Genomic DNA, 15,368 nt, shown 5'->3' on the forward strand with positions numbered 1-15,368 from the left:
CTGCCTTGTTCAGAGGCCAGAACAACAGATTTTGTACCTTGTCAGCTCGGGATTCGATCTAGCAACCTCTCAGTTACTAGTCCAACGCTCGAAACACTAGGCTACCCTGCCACCTCTACACTCTAACCACTAGGCTACCCTGCCACCTCTACACTCTAACCACTAGGCTACTGTCATCCTAAATTTAAGATATAGAATTATTTTGTCATATCTAATTAAATCTACACTGAGTGGACAAAACATTAAGAACACCTTCCTAACATTGAGTTGCAGCCCCCTTTTGCCCTCAGAACAGCCTCAATTCGTCAGGACATGGACTCTACGAGGTGTCGAAAGAGTTCCACAGGGATGCTGGCCCCATGTTGTCTCCAACGCTTCCCACAGTTGTGTCCAGTTGGCTGGATGTCCTTTGGGTGGTGGACCATTTTTGATACACACAGGAAATGGTCCCTTCATCTAAACTGATTTTGAACTGGATTTAACAAGTGACATCAATAAGGGATCGTGGCTTTTTACCTGGTCAGTCTGTGTCGTAGAAAGGTGTTCCTAATGTTTTGTATACTCAGTGTAACATCGCACAAGCTGATGTTTAGACCACAGCAAGGGAATTGCACAGCATCCCAGAGTCGCCTCTTCACTGTTGACGTTGAGACTAGTGTTTTGTGGGTACTATTTAATGAAGCAACCAGTTGAGGACTTGTGAGGTGTCTGTTTCTCAAACTAGACACTATTGTACTTGTCCTCTTGCTCAGTTGTGCACCAGGGCCTCCCACTCCTCTTTCTATTCTGGTTAAAGCTGACCCTGTATATAACTACTGACCCTGTATATAGTTACTGACCCTGTATATAGCTACTGACCCTGTATATATCTACTGACCCTGTATATATCTACTGACCCTGTATATATCTACTGACCCTGTATATAGCTACTGACCCTGTATATAGCTACTGTCCCTGTATATAGCTACTGTATATAACTACTGACCCTGTATATAACTATTGACCCTGTATATAGCTACTGACCCTGTATATAGCTACTGACCCTGTATATAACTACTGACCCTGTATATAGCTACTGACCCTGTATATAGCTACTGACCCTGTATATAGCTACTGACCCTGTATATAGCTACTGACTCTGTATATAGCTACTGACCCTGTATATAACTACTGACCCTGTATATAGCTACTGACCCTCTATATAGCTACTGACCCTCTATATAGCTACTGACCCTGTATATAGCTACTGACCCTGTATATAACTACTGACCCTCTATATAGCTACTGACCCTCTATATAGCTACTGACCCTCTATATAGCTACTGACCCTGTATATAGCTACTGACCCTGTATATAGCTACTGACCCTGTATATAGCTACTGACCCTGTATATAGCTACTGTCCCTGTATATAGCTACTGTATATAACTACTGACCCTGTATATAACTATTGACCCTGTATATAGCTACTGACCCTGTATATAGCTACTGACCCTGTATATAACTACTGACCCTGTATATAGCTACTGACCCTGTATATAGCTACTGACCCTGTATATAGCTACTAACCCTGTATATAGCTACTGACCCTGTATATAACTACTGACCCTGTATATAGCTACTGACCCTCTATATAGCTACTGACCCTCTATATAGCTACTGACCCTGTATATAGCTACTGACCCTGTATATAACTACTGACCCTGTATATAACTACTGTCCCTGTATATAACTACTGACCCTGTATATAACTACTGACCCTGTATATAACTATTGACCCTGTATATAACTACTGACCCTGTATATAACTATTGACCCTGTATATAACTACTGACCCTGTATATAACTATTGACCCTGTATATAGCTACTGACCCTGTATATAACTACTGTCCCTGTATATAACTACTGACCCTGTATATAACTACTGACCCTGTATATAACTACTGACCCTGTATATAGCTACTGACCCTGTATATAACTACTGTCCCTGTATATAACTACTGACCCTGTATATAACTACTGACCCTGTATATAACTACTGACCCTGTATATAACTACTGACCCTGTATATAACTACTGACCCTGTATATAACTACTGACCCTGTATATAGCTACTGACCCTGTATATAGCTACTGACCCTGTATATAGCTACTGACCCTGTATATAACTACTGACCCTGTATATAGCTACTGACCCTGTATATAACTACTGACCCTGTATATAGCTACTGACCCTGTATATAGCTACTGACCCTGTATATAACTACTGACCCTGTATATAGCTACTGACCCTGTATATAGCTACTGACCCTGTATATAACTACTGACCCTGTATATAACTACTGACCCTGTATATAACTACTGACCCTGTATATAACTACTGACCCTGTATATAACTACTGACCCTGTATATAGCTACTGACCCTGTATATAACTACTGACCCTGTATATAGCTACTGACCCTGTATATAACTACTGACCCTGTATATAGCTACTGACCCTGTATATAGCTACTGACCCTGTATATAGCTACTGACCCTGTATATAACTACTGACCCTGTATATAGCTACTGACCCTGTATATAGCTACTGACCCTGTATATAGCTACTGACCCTGTATATAGCTACTGACCCTGTATATAACTACTGACCCTGTATATAGCTACTGACCCTGTATATAACTACTGACCCTGTATATAACTACTGACCCTGTAACTGACCCTGTATATAACTACTGACCCTGTATATAACCACTGACCCTGTATATAACTACTGACCCTGTATATAACTACTGACCCTGTATATAACTACTGACCCTGTATATAACTACTGACCCTGGAACTGACCCTGTATATAGCTACTGACCCTGTATATAACTACTGACCCTGTATATAACTACTGACCCTGTATATAGCTACTGACCCTGTATATAGCTACTGACCCTGTATATAGCTACTGACCCTGTATATAGCTACTGACCCTGTATATAACTACTGACCCTGTATATAACTACTGACCCTGTATATAGCTACTGACCCTGTATATAACTACTGACCCTGTATATAGCTACTGACCCTGTATATAACTACTGACCCTGTATATAGCTACTGACCCTGTATATAGCTACTGACCCTGTATATAACTACTGACCCTGTATATAACTACTGACCCTGTATATAACTACTGACCCTGTATATAACTACTGACCCTGTATATAACTACTGACCCTGTATATAACTACTGACCCTGTATATAACTACTGACCCTGTATATAACTACTGACCCTGTATATAACTACTGACCCTGTAAATAACTACTGACCCTGTATATAGCTACTGACCTTGTATATAACTACTGACCTTGTATATAACTACTGACCCTGTATATAACTACTGACCCTGTAAATAACTACTGACCCTGTAAATAACTACTGACCCTGTATATAACTACTGACCCTGTAAATAACTACTGACCCTGTATATAGCTACTGACCTTGTATATAGCTACTGACCTTGTATATAACTACTGACCTTGTATATAACTACTGACCCTGTATATAACTACTGACCCTGTAAATAACTACTGACCCTGTAAATAACTACTGACCCTGTATATAACTACTGACCCTGTAAATAACTACTGACCCTGTAAATAACTACTGACCCTGTATATAACTACTGACCCTGTAAATAACTACTGACCCTGTAAATAACTACTGACCCTGATAAACATGTATGGAAAGTTTTGTTTAAATCAAAAAGGGACGCTGTCAAAAAAAGTGATTTGAATTCAACTGTATTTCCCCTTTCACCCCACCTCCTAGAATGAAGGGAAGGAGTTGACCAAAGAGGAGAAGCAACGTCTGAGGAAACAGAAGAAACAACAGAAGAAACAGAAGGAAAAGAAGAATGAAAAGGGCCCGTCAGAAACAGAGAAGGACAAGACACCTGTCTCCCTGTTGCCACCACCACCACCTGTGGCAACACAGAAAGGTGTGGTGTTCTAGCCTGGTCTAATGCTTATTGGTGAACTTGATGAACATCATCAGAGTGGGTCTGATTAGGATCCCTGGTTTTCCTGAAATCCTGGTTGAAGGTTTCCTGGAATCAGGAGGGAATAAAGCAGGACATCTGGATTCTTCAACCGGGATTTCTGGAAAACCAAAGGTCAAAGGTGATTGTATCATTTTAAATATCTTTGAAAAACAAATACATTTAAAGATGTTCCTGTCATGTTGTCCAGAGCCAGAAATGGCACGTTGAAAACGGTTTTAGATTCAATTCAAACAAACCTTTTATTTCATCACAAAACCGGAGAGCAACCTTTTGTCCAGTGAAGTCCCCAGAGCATATTGACCGGCTCTGGGTCGGCTTGGAAGGGCTTGGGGTGAAGGTGCATGGAACGAACACTTACATGACCTACAACAAGTTAGCATTTCTGTCATTTTCAGTTAGTTGTTAGTTGTTTACTAATTTTCATAAACTTCTAGCTTTGTCATTGGTCTATTTACCTATCATTCATGGTTCTTCCATCCACTTCATTGGTCCGTTCACCTCGTCTGTCTGTTTCCCCAGCTCCCTCAGCATTACCTGCCCCATTGGTCCGTTCACCTCGTCTGTCTGTTTCCCCAGCTCCCTCAGCATTACCTGCCCCATTGGTCCGTTCACCTCGTCTGTCTGTTTCCCCAGCTCCCTCAGCATTACCTGCCCCTGTCGCTGCCTCTGCACCAATACCTGTGCCTGCCTCAGCTCCCTTCCACTCCTCTCCCGTACCCTCCCCGGCAGACAAGCCAGCCAAGAGCAAAGCCGAGCTGAAGGCAGAGAGGAGAGCCAGGCAGGAGACTGACAGGGCCGCTAAACAACCAGGCTCCTCGTCCTCCGGCATCAAGAACAAAGTCCCTCTCAGTGAACTGAACCCAGGTACAACAGGACCTCTGTTGATTTATAATGTATCATTTGATGAACTTTGATGAACTTTGCCTGGACAATTAGAGCTCTGCATACAACATCCATAGAATAACAACCCCCCCCGTCCCCCCGTCCCACCCACGCTAAAACAAATTAGATCATGCCAGGCCAGGCTGTGACTAGGGGGCAGTTCATTAGTTCAGGCCAGGCTGTGACTAGGGGGCAGTTCATTAGTTCAGGCTGTGACTAGGGGGCAGTTCATTAGTTCAGGCTGTGACCAGGGGGCTGTTCATTAGTTCAGGCTGTGACTAGGGGGCAGTTCATTAGTTCAGGCTGTGACTAGGGGGCAGTTCAGGCTGTGACTAGGGGGCAGTTCATTAGTTTAGGCTGTGACTAGGGGGCAGTTCATTCAGGCTGTGACAGGCTGTGACTAGGGGCAGTTCATTAGTTCAGGCTGTGACTAGGGGGCAGTTCATTGAGTTCAGGCTGTGACTAGGGGCAGTTCTTTAGTTCAGGCTGTGACTAGGGGTTCATTAGTTCAGTTCATTCATTAGTTCAGGCTGTGACTAGGGGGCAGTTCATTAGTTCAGGCTGTGACTAGGGGGCAGTTCATTAGTTCAGGCTGTGACTAGGGGGCAGTTCATTAGTTCAGGCTGTGACTAGGGGGCAGTTCATTAGTTCAGGCCAGGCTGTGACTAGGGGGCAGTTCATTAGTTTAGGCTGTGACTAGGGGGCAGTTCATTAGTTCAGGCTGTGACTAGGGGGCAGTTCATTAGTTCAGGCTGTGACTAGGGGCAGTTCATTAGTTCAGGCTGTGACTAGGGGGCAGTTCATTAGTTCAGGCTGTGACTAGGGGCAGTTCATTAGTTCAGGCTGTGACTGTGAGGGGGCAGTTCATTAGTTTAGGCTGTGACTAGGGGGCAGTTCATTAGTTCAGGCTGTGACTAGGGGCAGTTCATTAGTTCAGGCTGTGACTAGGGGCAGTTCTTTAGGGGCAGTTTAGGCTGTGACTAGGGGGCAGTTCATTAGTTCAGGCTGTGACTAGTTCATTAGGGGCAGTTCATTAGTTCAGGCTGTGACTAGGGGGCAGTTCATTCATTAGTTCAGGCTGTGACTAGGGGCAGTTCATTAGTTCAGGCTGTGACTAGGGGCAGTTCATTAGTTCAGGCTGTGACTAGGGGGCAGTTCATTTAGTGTCAGGCCAGGCTGTGACTAGGGGGTTCAGTTCAGGCTGTGACTAGTTTAGGCTGTGACTAGGGGGCAGTTCATTAGTTCAGGCTGTGACTAGGGGGCAGTTCATTAGTTCAGGCTGTGACTAGGGGGCAGTTCATTAGTTCAGGCTGTGACTAGGGGGCAGTTCATTAGTTCAGGCTGTGACTAGGGGGCAGTTCATTAGTTCAGGCTGTGACTAGGGGGCAGTTCATTAGTTCAGGCTGTGACTAGGGGCAGTTCATTAGTTCAGGCTGTGACTAGGGGGCAGTTCATTAGTTCAGGCTGTGACTAGGGGGCAGTTCTTTAGTTCAGGCTGTGACTAGGGGGCAGTTCATTAGTTCAGGCTGTGACTAGGGGGCAGTTCATTAGTTCAGGCTGTGACTAGGGGGCAAGTTCATTAGTTCAGGGCAGGCTGTGACTAGGGGGCAGTTCATTAGTTCAGGCTGTGACCAGGGGGCAGTTCATTAGTTCAGGCCAGGCTGTGACTAGGGGCAGTTCATTAGTTCAGGCTGTGACTAGGGGGCAGTTCATTAGTTCAGGCTGTGACTAGGGGGCAGTTCATTAGTTCAGGCTGTGACTAGGGGCAGTTCAGGGGCTGTTCATTAGTTCAGGCTGTGACCAGGGGGCAGTTCATTAGTTCAGGCTGTGACTAGGGGGCAGTTCATTAGTTCAGGCTGTAACTAGGGGGCAGTTCATTAGTTCAGGCTGTGACTAGGGGGCAGTTCATTAGTTCAGGCTGTGACTAGGGGGCAGTTCATTAGTTCAGGCTGTGACTAGGGGGCAGTTCATTAGTTCAGGCTGTGACTAGGGGGCAGTTCATTAGTTCAGGCTGTGACTAGGGGGCAGTTCATTAGTTCAGGCTGTGACTAGGGGCAGTTCATTAGTTCAGGCTGTGACTAGGGGGCAGTTCATTAGTTCAGGCTGTGACTAGGGGCAGTTCATTAGTTCAGGCTGTGACTAGGGGCAGTTCATTAGTTCAGGCTGTGACTAGGGGGCAGTTCATTAGTTCAGGCCAGGCTGTGACTAGGGGGCAGTTCATTAGTTTAGGCTGTGACTAGGGGGCAGTTCATTAGTTCAGGCTGTGACTAGGGGGCAGTTCATTAGTTCAGGCTGTGACTAGGGGGCAGTTCATTAGTTCAGGCTGTGACTAGGGGGCAGTTCATTAGTTCAGGCTGTGACTAGGGGCAGTTCATTAGTTCAGGCTGTGACTAGGGGGCAGTTCATTAGTTTAGGCTGTGACTAGGGGGCAGTTCATTAGTTCAGGCTGTGACTAGGGGGCAGTTCATTAGTTCAGGCTGTGACTAGGGGGCAGTTCTTTAGTTTAGGCTGTGACTAGGGGGCAGTTCATTAGTTCAGGCTGTGACTAGGGGGCAGTTCATTAGTTCAGGCTGTGACTAGGGGGCAGTTCATTAGTTCAGGCTGTGACTGTGACCAGGGGCAGTTCATTAGTTCAGGCTGTGACTAGGGGCAGTTCATTAGTTCAGGCTGTGACTAGGGGGCAGTTCATTAGTTCAGGCCAGGCTGTGAGGCTGTGACCAGGGGGCAGTTCATTAGTTCAGGCTGTGACTAGGGGTGATTAGGGGCAGTTCATTAGTTCAGGCTGTGACTAGGGGGCAGTTCATTAGTTCAGGCTGTGACTAGGGGGCAGTTCATTAGTTCAGGCTGTGACTAGGGGGCAGTTCATTAGTTCAGGCTGTGACTAGGGGCAGTTCATTAGTTCAGGCTGTGACTAGGGGGCAGTTCATTAGTTCAGGCTGTGACTAGGGGGCAGTTCATTAGTTCAGGCTGTGACTAGGGGTTCATTAGTTCAGTTCATTAGTTCAGGCTGTGACTAGGGGGCAGTTCATTAGTTCAGGCTGTGACTAGGGGGCAGTTCTTTAGTTTAGGCTGTGACTAGGGGGCAGTTCATTAGTTCAGGCTGTGACTAGGGGGCAGTTCATTAGTTCAGGCTGTGACTAGGGGGAAGTTCATTAGTTCAGGGGCAGGCTGTGACTAGGGGGCAGTTCATTAGTTCAGGCTGTGACCAGGGGGCAGTTCATTAGTTCAGGCCAGGCTGTGACTAGGGGGCAGTTCATTAGTTCAGGCTGTGACTAGGGGGCAGTTCATTAGTTCAGGCTGTGACTAGGGGGCAGTTCATTAGTTCAGGCTGTGACCAGGGGGCAGTTCATTAGTTCAGGCTGTGACCAGGGGGCAGTTCATTAGTTCAGGCTGTGACCAGGGGGCAGTTCATTAGTTCAGGCTGTGATTAGGGGGCAGTTCATTAGTTCAGGCTGTGACTAGGGGGCAGTTCATTAGTTCAGGCTGTGACTAGGGGGCAGTTCATTAGTTCAGGCTGTGACCAGGGGGCAGTTCATTAGTTCAGGCTGTGACCAGGGGGCAGTTCATTAGTTCAGGCTGTGACCAGGGGGCAGTTCATTAGTTCAGGCTGTGATTAGGGGGCAGTTCATTAGTTCAGGCTGTGACTAGGGGCAGTTCATTAGTTCAGGCTGTGACTAGGGGGCAGTTCATTAGTTCAGGCTGTGACCAGGGGGCAGTTCATTAGTTCAGGCTGTGACTAGGGGGCAGTTCATTAGTTCAGGCTGTGACTAGGGGCAGTTCATTAGTTCAGGCTGTGACTAGGGGGCAGTTCATTAGTTCAGGCTGTGACTAGGGGGCAGTTCATTAGTTCAGGCTGTGACCAGGGGGCAGTTCATTAGTTCAGGCTGTGACTAGGGGGCAGTTCATTAGTTCAGGCCAGGCTGTGACTAGGGGGCAGTTCATTAGTTCAGGCTGTGACTAGGGGGCAGTTCATTAGTTCAGGCTGTGATTAGGGGGCAGTTCATTAGTTCAGGCTGTGACTAGGGGGCAGTTCATTAGTTCAGGCCAGGCTGTGACTAGGGGGCAGTTCATTAGTTCAGGCTGTGACCAGGGGGCAGTTCATTAGTTCAGGCCAGGCTGTGACTAGGGGGCAGTTCATTAGTTCAGGCCAGGCTGTGACTAGGGGGCAGTTCATTAGTTCAGGCTGTGACTAGGGGGCAGTTCATTAGTTCAGGCTGTGACCAGGGGGCAGTTCATTAGTTCAGGCTGTGACCAGGGGGCAGTTCATTAGTTCAGGCTGTGACCAGGGGGCAGTTCATTAGTTCAGGCTGTGATTAGGGGGCAGTTCATTAGTTCAGGCTGTGACTAGGGGGCAGTTCATTAGTTCAGGCTGTGACTAGGGGGCAGTTCATTAGTTCAGGCTGTGATTAGGGGGCAGTTCATTAGTTCAGGCTGTGACTAGGGGGCAGTTCATTAGTTCAGGCTGTGACTAGGGGCAGTTCATTAGTTCAGGCTGTGACTAGGGGCAGTTCATTAGTTCAGGCTGTGACCAGGGGCAGTTCATTAGTTCAGGCTGTGACTAGGGGCAGTTCATTAGTTCAGGCCAGGCTGTGACCAGGGGGCAGTTCATTAGTTCAGGCTGTGACTAGGGGGCAGTTCATTAGTTCAGGCTGTGACTAGGGGGCAGTTCATTAGTTCAGGCCAGGCTGTGACTAGGGGGCAGTTCATTAGTTCAGGCCAGGCTGTGACTAGGGGCAGTTCATTAGTTCAGGGCAGGCTGTGACTAGGGGGCAGTTCATTAGTTCAGGCTGTGATTATTAGTTCAGGGCAGTTCATTAGTTCAGGCTGTGACTAGGGGGCAGTTCATTAGTTCAGGCTGTGACTAGGGGGCAGTTCATTAGTTCAGGCTGTGACTAGGGGGCAGTTCATTAGTTCAGGCTGTGACTAGGGGGCAGTTCATTAGTTCAGGCTGTGACCAGGGGCAGTTCATTAGTTCAGGCTGTGACTTAGGGGGCAGTTCATTAGTTCAGGCCAGGCTGTGACCAGGCGGCAGTTCATTAGTTCAGGCTGTGACTAGGGGCAGTTCATTAGTTCAGGCTGTGACTAGGGGGCAGTTCATTAGTTCAGGCTGTGACCAGGGGGCAGTTCATTAGTTCAGGCTGTGACTAGGGGGCAGTTCATTAGTTCAGGCCAGGCTGTGACTGTGACTAGGGGGCAGTTCATTAGTTCAGGCTGTGACTAGGGGGCAGTTCATTAGTTCAGGCTGTGACTAGGGGGCAGTTCATTAGTTCAGGCTGTGACCAGGGGCAGTTCATTGAGTTCAGGCTGTGACCAGGGGGCAGTTCATTAGTTCAGGCTGTGATTAGGGGGCAGTTCATTAGTTCAGGCTGTGACTAGGGGGCAGTTCATTAGTTCAGGCTGTGACTAGGGGGCAGTTCATTAGTTCAGGCTGTGACTAGGGGGCAGTTCATTAGTTCAGGCTGTGACTAGGGGGCAGTTCATTAGTTCAGGCTGTGACTAGGGGGCAGTTCATTAGTTCAGGCTGTGACTAGGGGGCAGTTCATTAGTTCAGGCTGTGACCAGGGGGCAGTTCATTAGTTCAGGCTGTGACTAGGGGGCAGTTCATTAGTTCAGGCCAGGCTGTGACCAGGGGGCAGTTCATTAGTTCAGGCTGTGACTAGGGGGCAGTTCATTAGTTCAGGCTGTGACTAGGGGGCAGTTCATTAGTTCAGGCCAGGCTGTGACTAGGGGGCAGTTCATTGACCAGTTCAGGCCAGGCTGTGACTAGGGGGCAGTTCATTAGTTCAGGGCAGGCTGTGACTGTGAGGGGGCAGTTCATTAGTTCAGGCTGTGATTAGGGGGCAGTTCATTAGTTCAGGCTGTGACTAGGGGCAGTTCATTAGTTCAGGCTGTGACTAGGGGGCAGTTCATTAGTTCAGGCTGTGACTAGGGGGCAGTTCATTAGTTCAGGCTGTGACTAGGGGCAGTTCATTAGTTCAGGCTGTGACCAGGGGGCAGTTCATTAGTTCAGGCTGTGACTAGGGGGCAGTTCATTAGTTCAGGCCAGGCTGTTCATTAGAGGCTGTGACAGGGGGCAGTTCATTAGTTCAGGCTGTGACTAGGGGCAGTTCATTAGTTCAGGCTGTGACTAGGGGGCAGTTCATTAGTTCAGGCTGTGACCAGGGGGCAGTTCATTAGTTCAGGCTGTGACTAGGGGGCAGTTCATTAGTTCAGGCCAGGCTGTGACTAGGGGGCAGTTCATTAGTTCAGGCTGTGACCAGGGGCAGTTCATTAGTTCAGGGCCAGGCTGTGACTAGGGGGCAGTTCATTAGTTCAGGCTGTGACTAGGGGGCAGTTCATTAGTTCAGGGCAGGCTGTGACTAGGGGGCAGTTCATTAGTTCAGGCTGTGATTAGGGGGCAGTTCATTAGTTCAGGCTGTGACTAGGGGGCAGTTCATTAGTTCAGGCTGTGACTAGGGGCAGTTCATTAGTTCAGGCTGTGACTAGGGGCAGTTCATTAGTTCAGGCTGTGACCAGGGGGCAGTTCATTAGTTCAGGCTGTGACTAGGGGGCAGTTCAGGCTGTGACCAGGGGGCAGTTCATTAGTTCAGGCTGTGACCAGGGGCAGTTCATTAGTTCAGGATGTGACTAGGGGGCAGTTCAGGCTGTGACCAGGGGGCAGTTCATTAGTTCAGGCTGTGACCAGGGGCAGTTCATTAGTTCAGGCTGTGACTAGGGGGCAGTTCAGGCTGTGACCAGGGGGCAGTTCATTAGTTCAGGGCAGGCTGTGACTAGGGGGCAGTTCATTAGTTCAGGCTGTGACTAGGGGGCAGTTCATTAGTTCAGGGCAGGCTGTGACTAGGGGGCAGTTCATTAGTTCAGGCTGTGATTAGGGGGCAGTTCATTAGTTCAGGCTGTGACTAGGGGGCAGTTCATTAGTTCAGGCTGTGACTAGGGGGCAGTTCATTAGTTCAGGCTGTGACTAGGGGGCAGTTCATTAGTTCAGGCTGTGACCAGGGGGCAGTTCATTAGTTCAGGCTGTGACTAGGGGGCAGTTCAGGCTGTGACCAGGGGGCAGTTCATTAGTTCAGGCTGTGACCAGGGGGCAGTTCATTAGTTCAGGATGTGACTAGGGGCAGTTCAGGCTGTGACCAGGGGGCAGTTCATTAGTTCAGGCTGTGACCAGGGGGCAGTTCATTAGTTCAGGCTGTGACTAGGGGGCAGTTCAGGCTGTGACCAGGGGGCAGTTCATTAGTTCAGGCTGTGACCAGGGGGCAGTTCATTAGTTCAGGCTGTGACTAGGGGGCAGTTCATTAGTTCAGGCTGTGACTAGGGGGCAGCTCATTAGTTCAGGCTGTGACCAGGGGGCAGTTCATTAGTTCAGGCTGTGACTAGGGGGCAGTTCATTAGTTCAGGCTGTGACTAGGGGGCAGTTCATTAGTTCAGGCTGTGACTAGGGGGCAGGTCATTAGTTCAGGCTGTGACCAGGGGGCAGTTCATTAGTTCAGGCTGTGACTAGGGGGCAGTTCATTAGTTCAGGCTGTGACTAGGGGGCAGTTCATTAGTTCAGGCTGTGACCAGGGGGCAGTTCATTAGTTCAGGCTGTGACTAGGGGGCAGTTCATTAGTTCAGGCTGTGACTAGGGGGCAGTTCAGGCCAGGCTGTGACTAGGGGGCAGTTCATTAGTTCAGGCTGTGACTAGGGGGCAGTTCATTAGTTCAGGCTGTGACTAGGGGGCAGTTCATTAGTTCAGGCTGTGACTAGGGGCAGCTCATTAGTTCAGGCTGTGACCAGGGGCAGTTCATTAGTTCAGGCTGTGACTAGGGTGCAGTTCATTAGTTCAGGCTGTGACTAGGGGCAGTTCATTAGTTCAGGCTGTGACTAGGGGGCAGTTCAGGCTGTGACCAGGGGGCAGTTCATTAGTTCAGGCTGTGACCAGGGGCAGTTCATTAGTTCAGGCTGTGACTAGGGGGCAGTTCATTAGTTCAGGCTGTGACTGGGGCAGTTCATTAGTTCAGGCTGTGACTAGGGGGCAGTTCATTAGTTCAGGCTGTGACTAGGGGCAGTTCATTAGTTCAGGCTGTGACTTTGGGGCAGTTCATTAGTTCAGGCTGTGACTAGGGGCAGTTCATTAGTTCAGGCTGTGACTAGGGGCAGTTCATTAGTTCAGGCTGTGACTTTGGGGCAGTTCATTAGTTTAGGCTGTGACCAGGGGGCAGTTCATTAGTTCAGGCTGTGACTATGGGGCAGTTCATTAGTTCAGGTTGTGACTAGGGGGCAGTTCATTAGTTCAGGCTGTGACTAGGGGGCAGTTCATTAGTTCAGGCTGTGACTAGGGGGCAGTTCAGGCCAGGCTGTGACTAGGGGGCAGTTCATTAGTTCAGGCTGTGACTAGGGGGCAGTTCATTAGTTCAGGCTGTGACTAGGGGGCAGTTCATTAGTTCAGGCTGTGACTAGGGGGCAGTTAATTAGTTCAGACTGTGACTAGGTGGCAGTTCATTAGTTCAGGCTGTGACTAGGGGGCAGTTCATTAGTTCAGGCTGTGACCAGGGGGCAGTTCATTAGTTCAGGCCAGGCTGTGACTAGGGTGCAGTTCATTAGTTCAGGCTGTGACCAGGGGGCAGTTCATTAGTTCAGGCTGTGACTTGGGGGCAGTTCATTAGTTCAGGCTGTGACCAGGGGGCAGTTCATTAGTTTAGGCCAGGCTGTGACCAGGGTGCAGTTCATTAGTTCAGGCTGTGACCAGGGGGCAGTTCATTAGTTCAGGCTGTGACTAGGGGGCAGTTCATTAGTTCAGGCTGTGACTAGGGGGCAGTTCTTTAGTTCAGGCTGTGACTAGGGGGCAGTTCATTAGTTTAGGCTGTGACTAGGGGGCAGTTCATTAGTTCAGGCTGTGACTAGGGGGCAGTTCATTAGTTCAGGTTGTGACTAGTGGGCAGTTCATTAGTTCAGGCTGTGACTAGGGGGCAGTTCATTAGTTCAGGCTGTGACTAGGGGCAGTTCATTAGTTCAGGCTGTGACCAGGGGCAGTTCATTAGTTCAGGCTGTGACTAGGGGCAGTTCATTAGTTCAGGCTGTGACCAGGGGGCAGTTCATTAGTTCAGGCTGTGACTAGGGGGCAGTTCATTAGTTCAGGCTGTGACTAGGGGGCAGTTCATTAGTTCAGGCTGTGACTAGGGGGCAGTTCATTAGTTCAGGCTGTGACTAGGGGCAGTTAATTAGTTCAGGCTGTGACTAGGGGGCAGTTCTTTAGTTCAGGCTGTGACTAGGGGCAGTTCATTAGTTCAGGCTGTGACCAGGGGGCAGTTCATTAGTTCAGGCTGTGACTAGGGGGCAGTTCATTAGTTCAGGCTGTGACTAGGGGGCAGTTCATTAGTTCAGGCTGTGACTAGGGGGCAGTTCTTTAGTTCAGGCTGTGACTAGGGGCAGTTCATTAGTTTAGGCTGTGACTAGGGGCAGTTCATTAGTTCAGGCTGTGACTAGGGGCAGTTCATTAGTTCAGGTTGTGACTAGTGGGCAGTTCATTAGTTCAGGCTGTGACTAGGGGCAGTTCATTAGTTCAGGCTGTGACTAGGGGTCAGTTCATTAGTTCAGGCTGTGACTAGGGGCAGTTCATTAGTTCAGGTTGTGACTAGTGGGCAGTTCATTAGTTCAGGTTGTGACTAGGGGCAGTTCATTAGTTCAGGTTGTGACTAGTGGGCAGTTCATTAGTTCAGGCTGTGACTAGGGGCAGTTCATCAGTTCAGGTTGTGACTAGGGGGCAGTTCATTAGTTCAGGTTGTGACTAGTGGGCAGTTCATTAGTTCAGGCTGTGACTAGGGGCAGTTCATTAGTTCAGGCTGTAACTAGGGGAAGTTCATTAGTTCAGGCTGTGACTAGGGGGCAGTTCATTAGTTCAGGCTGTAACTAGGGGCCAGTTCATTAGTTTAGGCTGTGACTAGGGGGCAGTTCATTAGTTCAGGCTGTGACTAGGGGCAGTTCATTAGTTCAGGTTGTGACTAGTGGGCAGTTCATTAGTTCAGGCTGTGACTAGGGGCAGTTCATTAGTTCAGGCTGTGACTGGGGCAGTTCATTAGTTCAGGTTGTGACTAGTGGGCAGTTCATTAGTTCAGGTTGTGACTAGTGGGCAGTTCATTAGTTCAGGCTGTGACTAGGGGGCAGTTCATTAGTTCAGGCTGTAACTAGGGGGCAGTTCATTAGTTCAGGTTGTGACTAGGGGGCAGTTCATTAGTTCAGGCTGTGACTAGGGGGCAGTTCATTAGTTCAGGCTGTGACTAGGGGGCAGTTCAGGCTGTGACCAGGGGGCAGTTCATTAGTTCAGGCTGTGACCAGGGGGCAGTTCATTAGTTCAGGCTGTGACTAGGGGGCAGTTCATTAGTTCAGGCTGTGACTAGGGGGCAGTTCATTAGTTCAGGCTGTGACTAGGGGGCAGTTCATTAGTTCAGGCTGTGA

At 48.6% G+C, this 15,368-nt stretch overlaps 1 pseudogene; it reads left to right on the forward strand.

Moving 5' to 3' along the window:
• LOC118373671 (translation initiation factor eIF-2B subunit delta-like) overlaps positions 1–15,368 on the forward strand; it is a 51,048-nt pseudogene that overhangs the window by 1,082 nt on the left and 34,598 nt on the right.

Source organism: Oncorhynchus keta, chromosome 8 (genome assembly GCF_023373465.1).
Source record: "Oncorhynchus keta strain PuntledgeMale-10-30-2019 chromosome 8, Oket_V2, whole genome shotgun sequence".
NCBI lineage: Eukaryota > Metazoa > Chordata > Actinopteri > Salmoniformes > Salmonidae > Oncorhynchus > Oncorhynchus keta.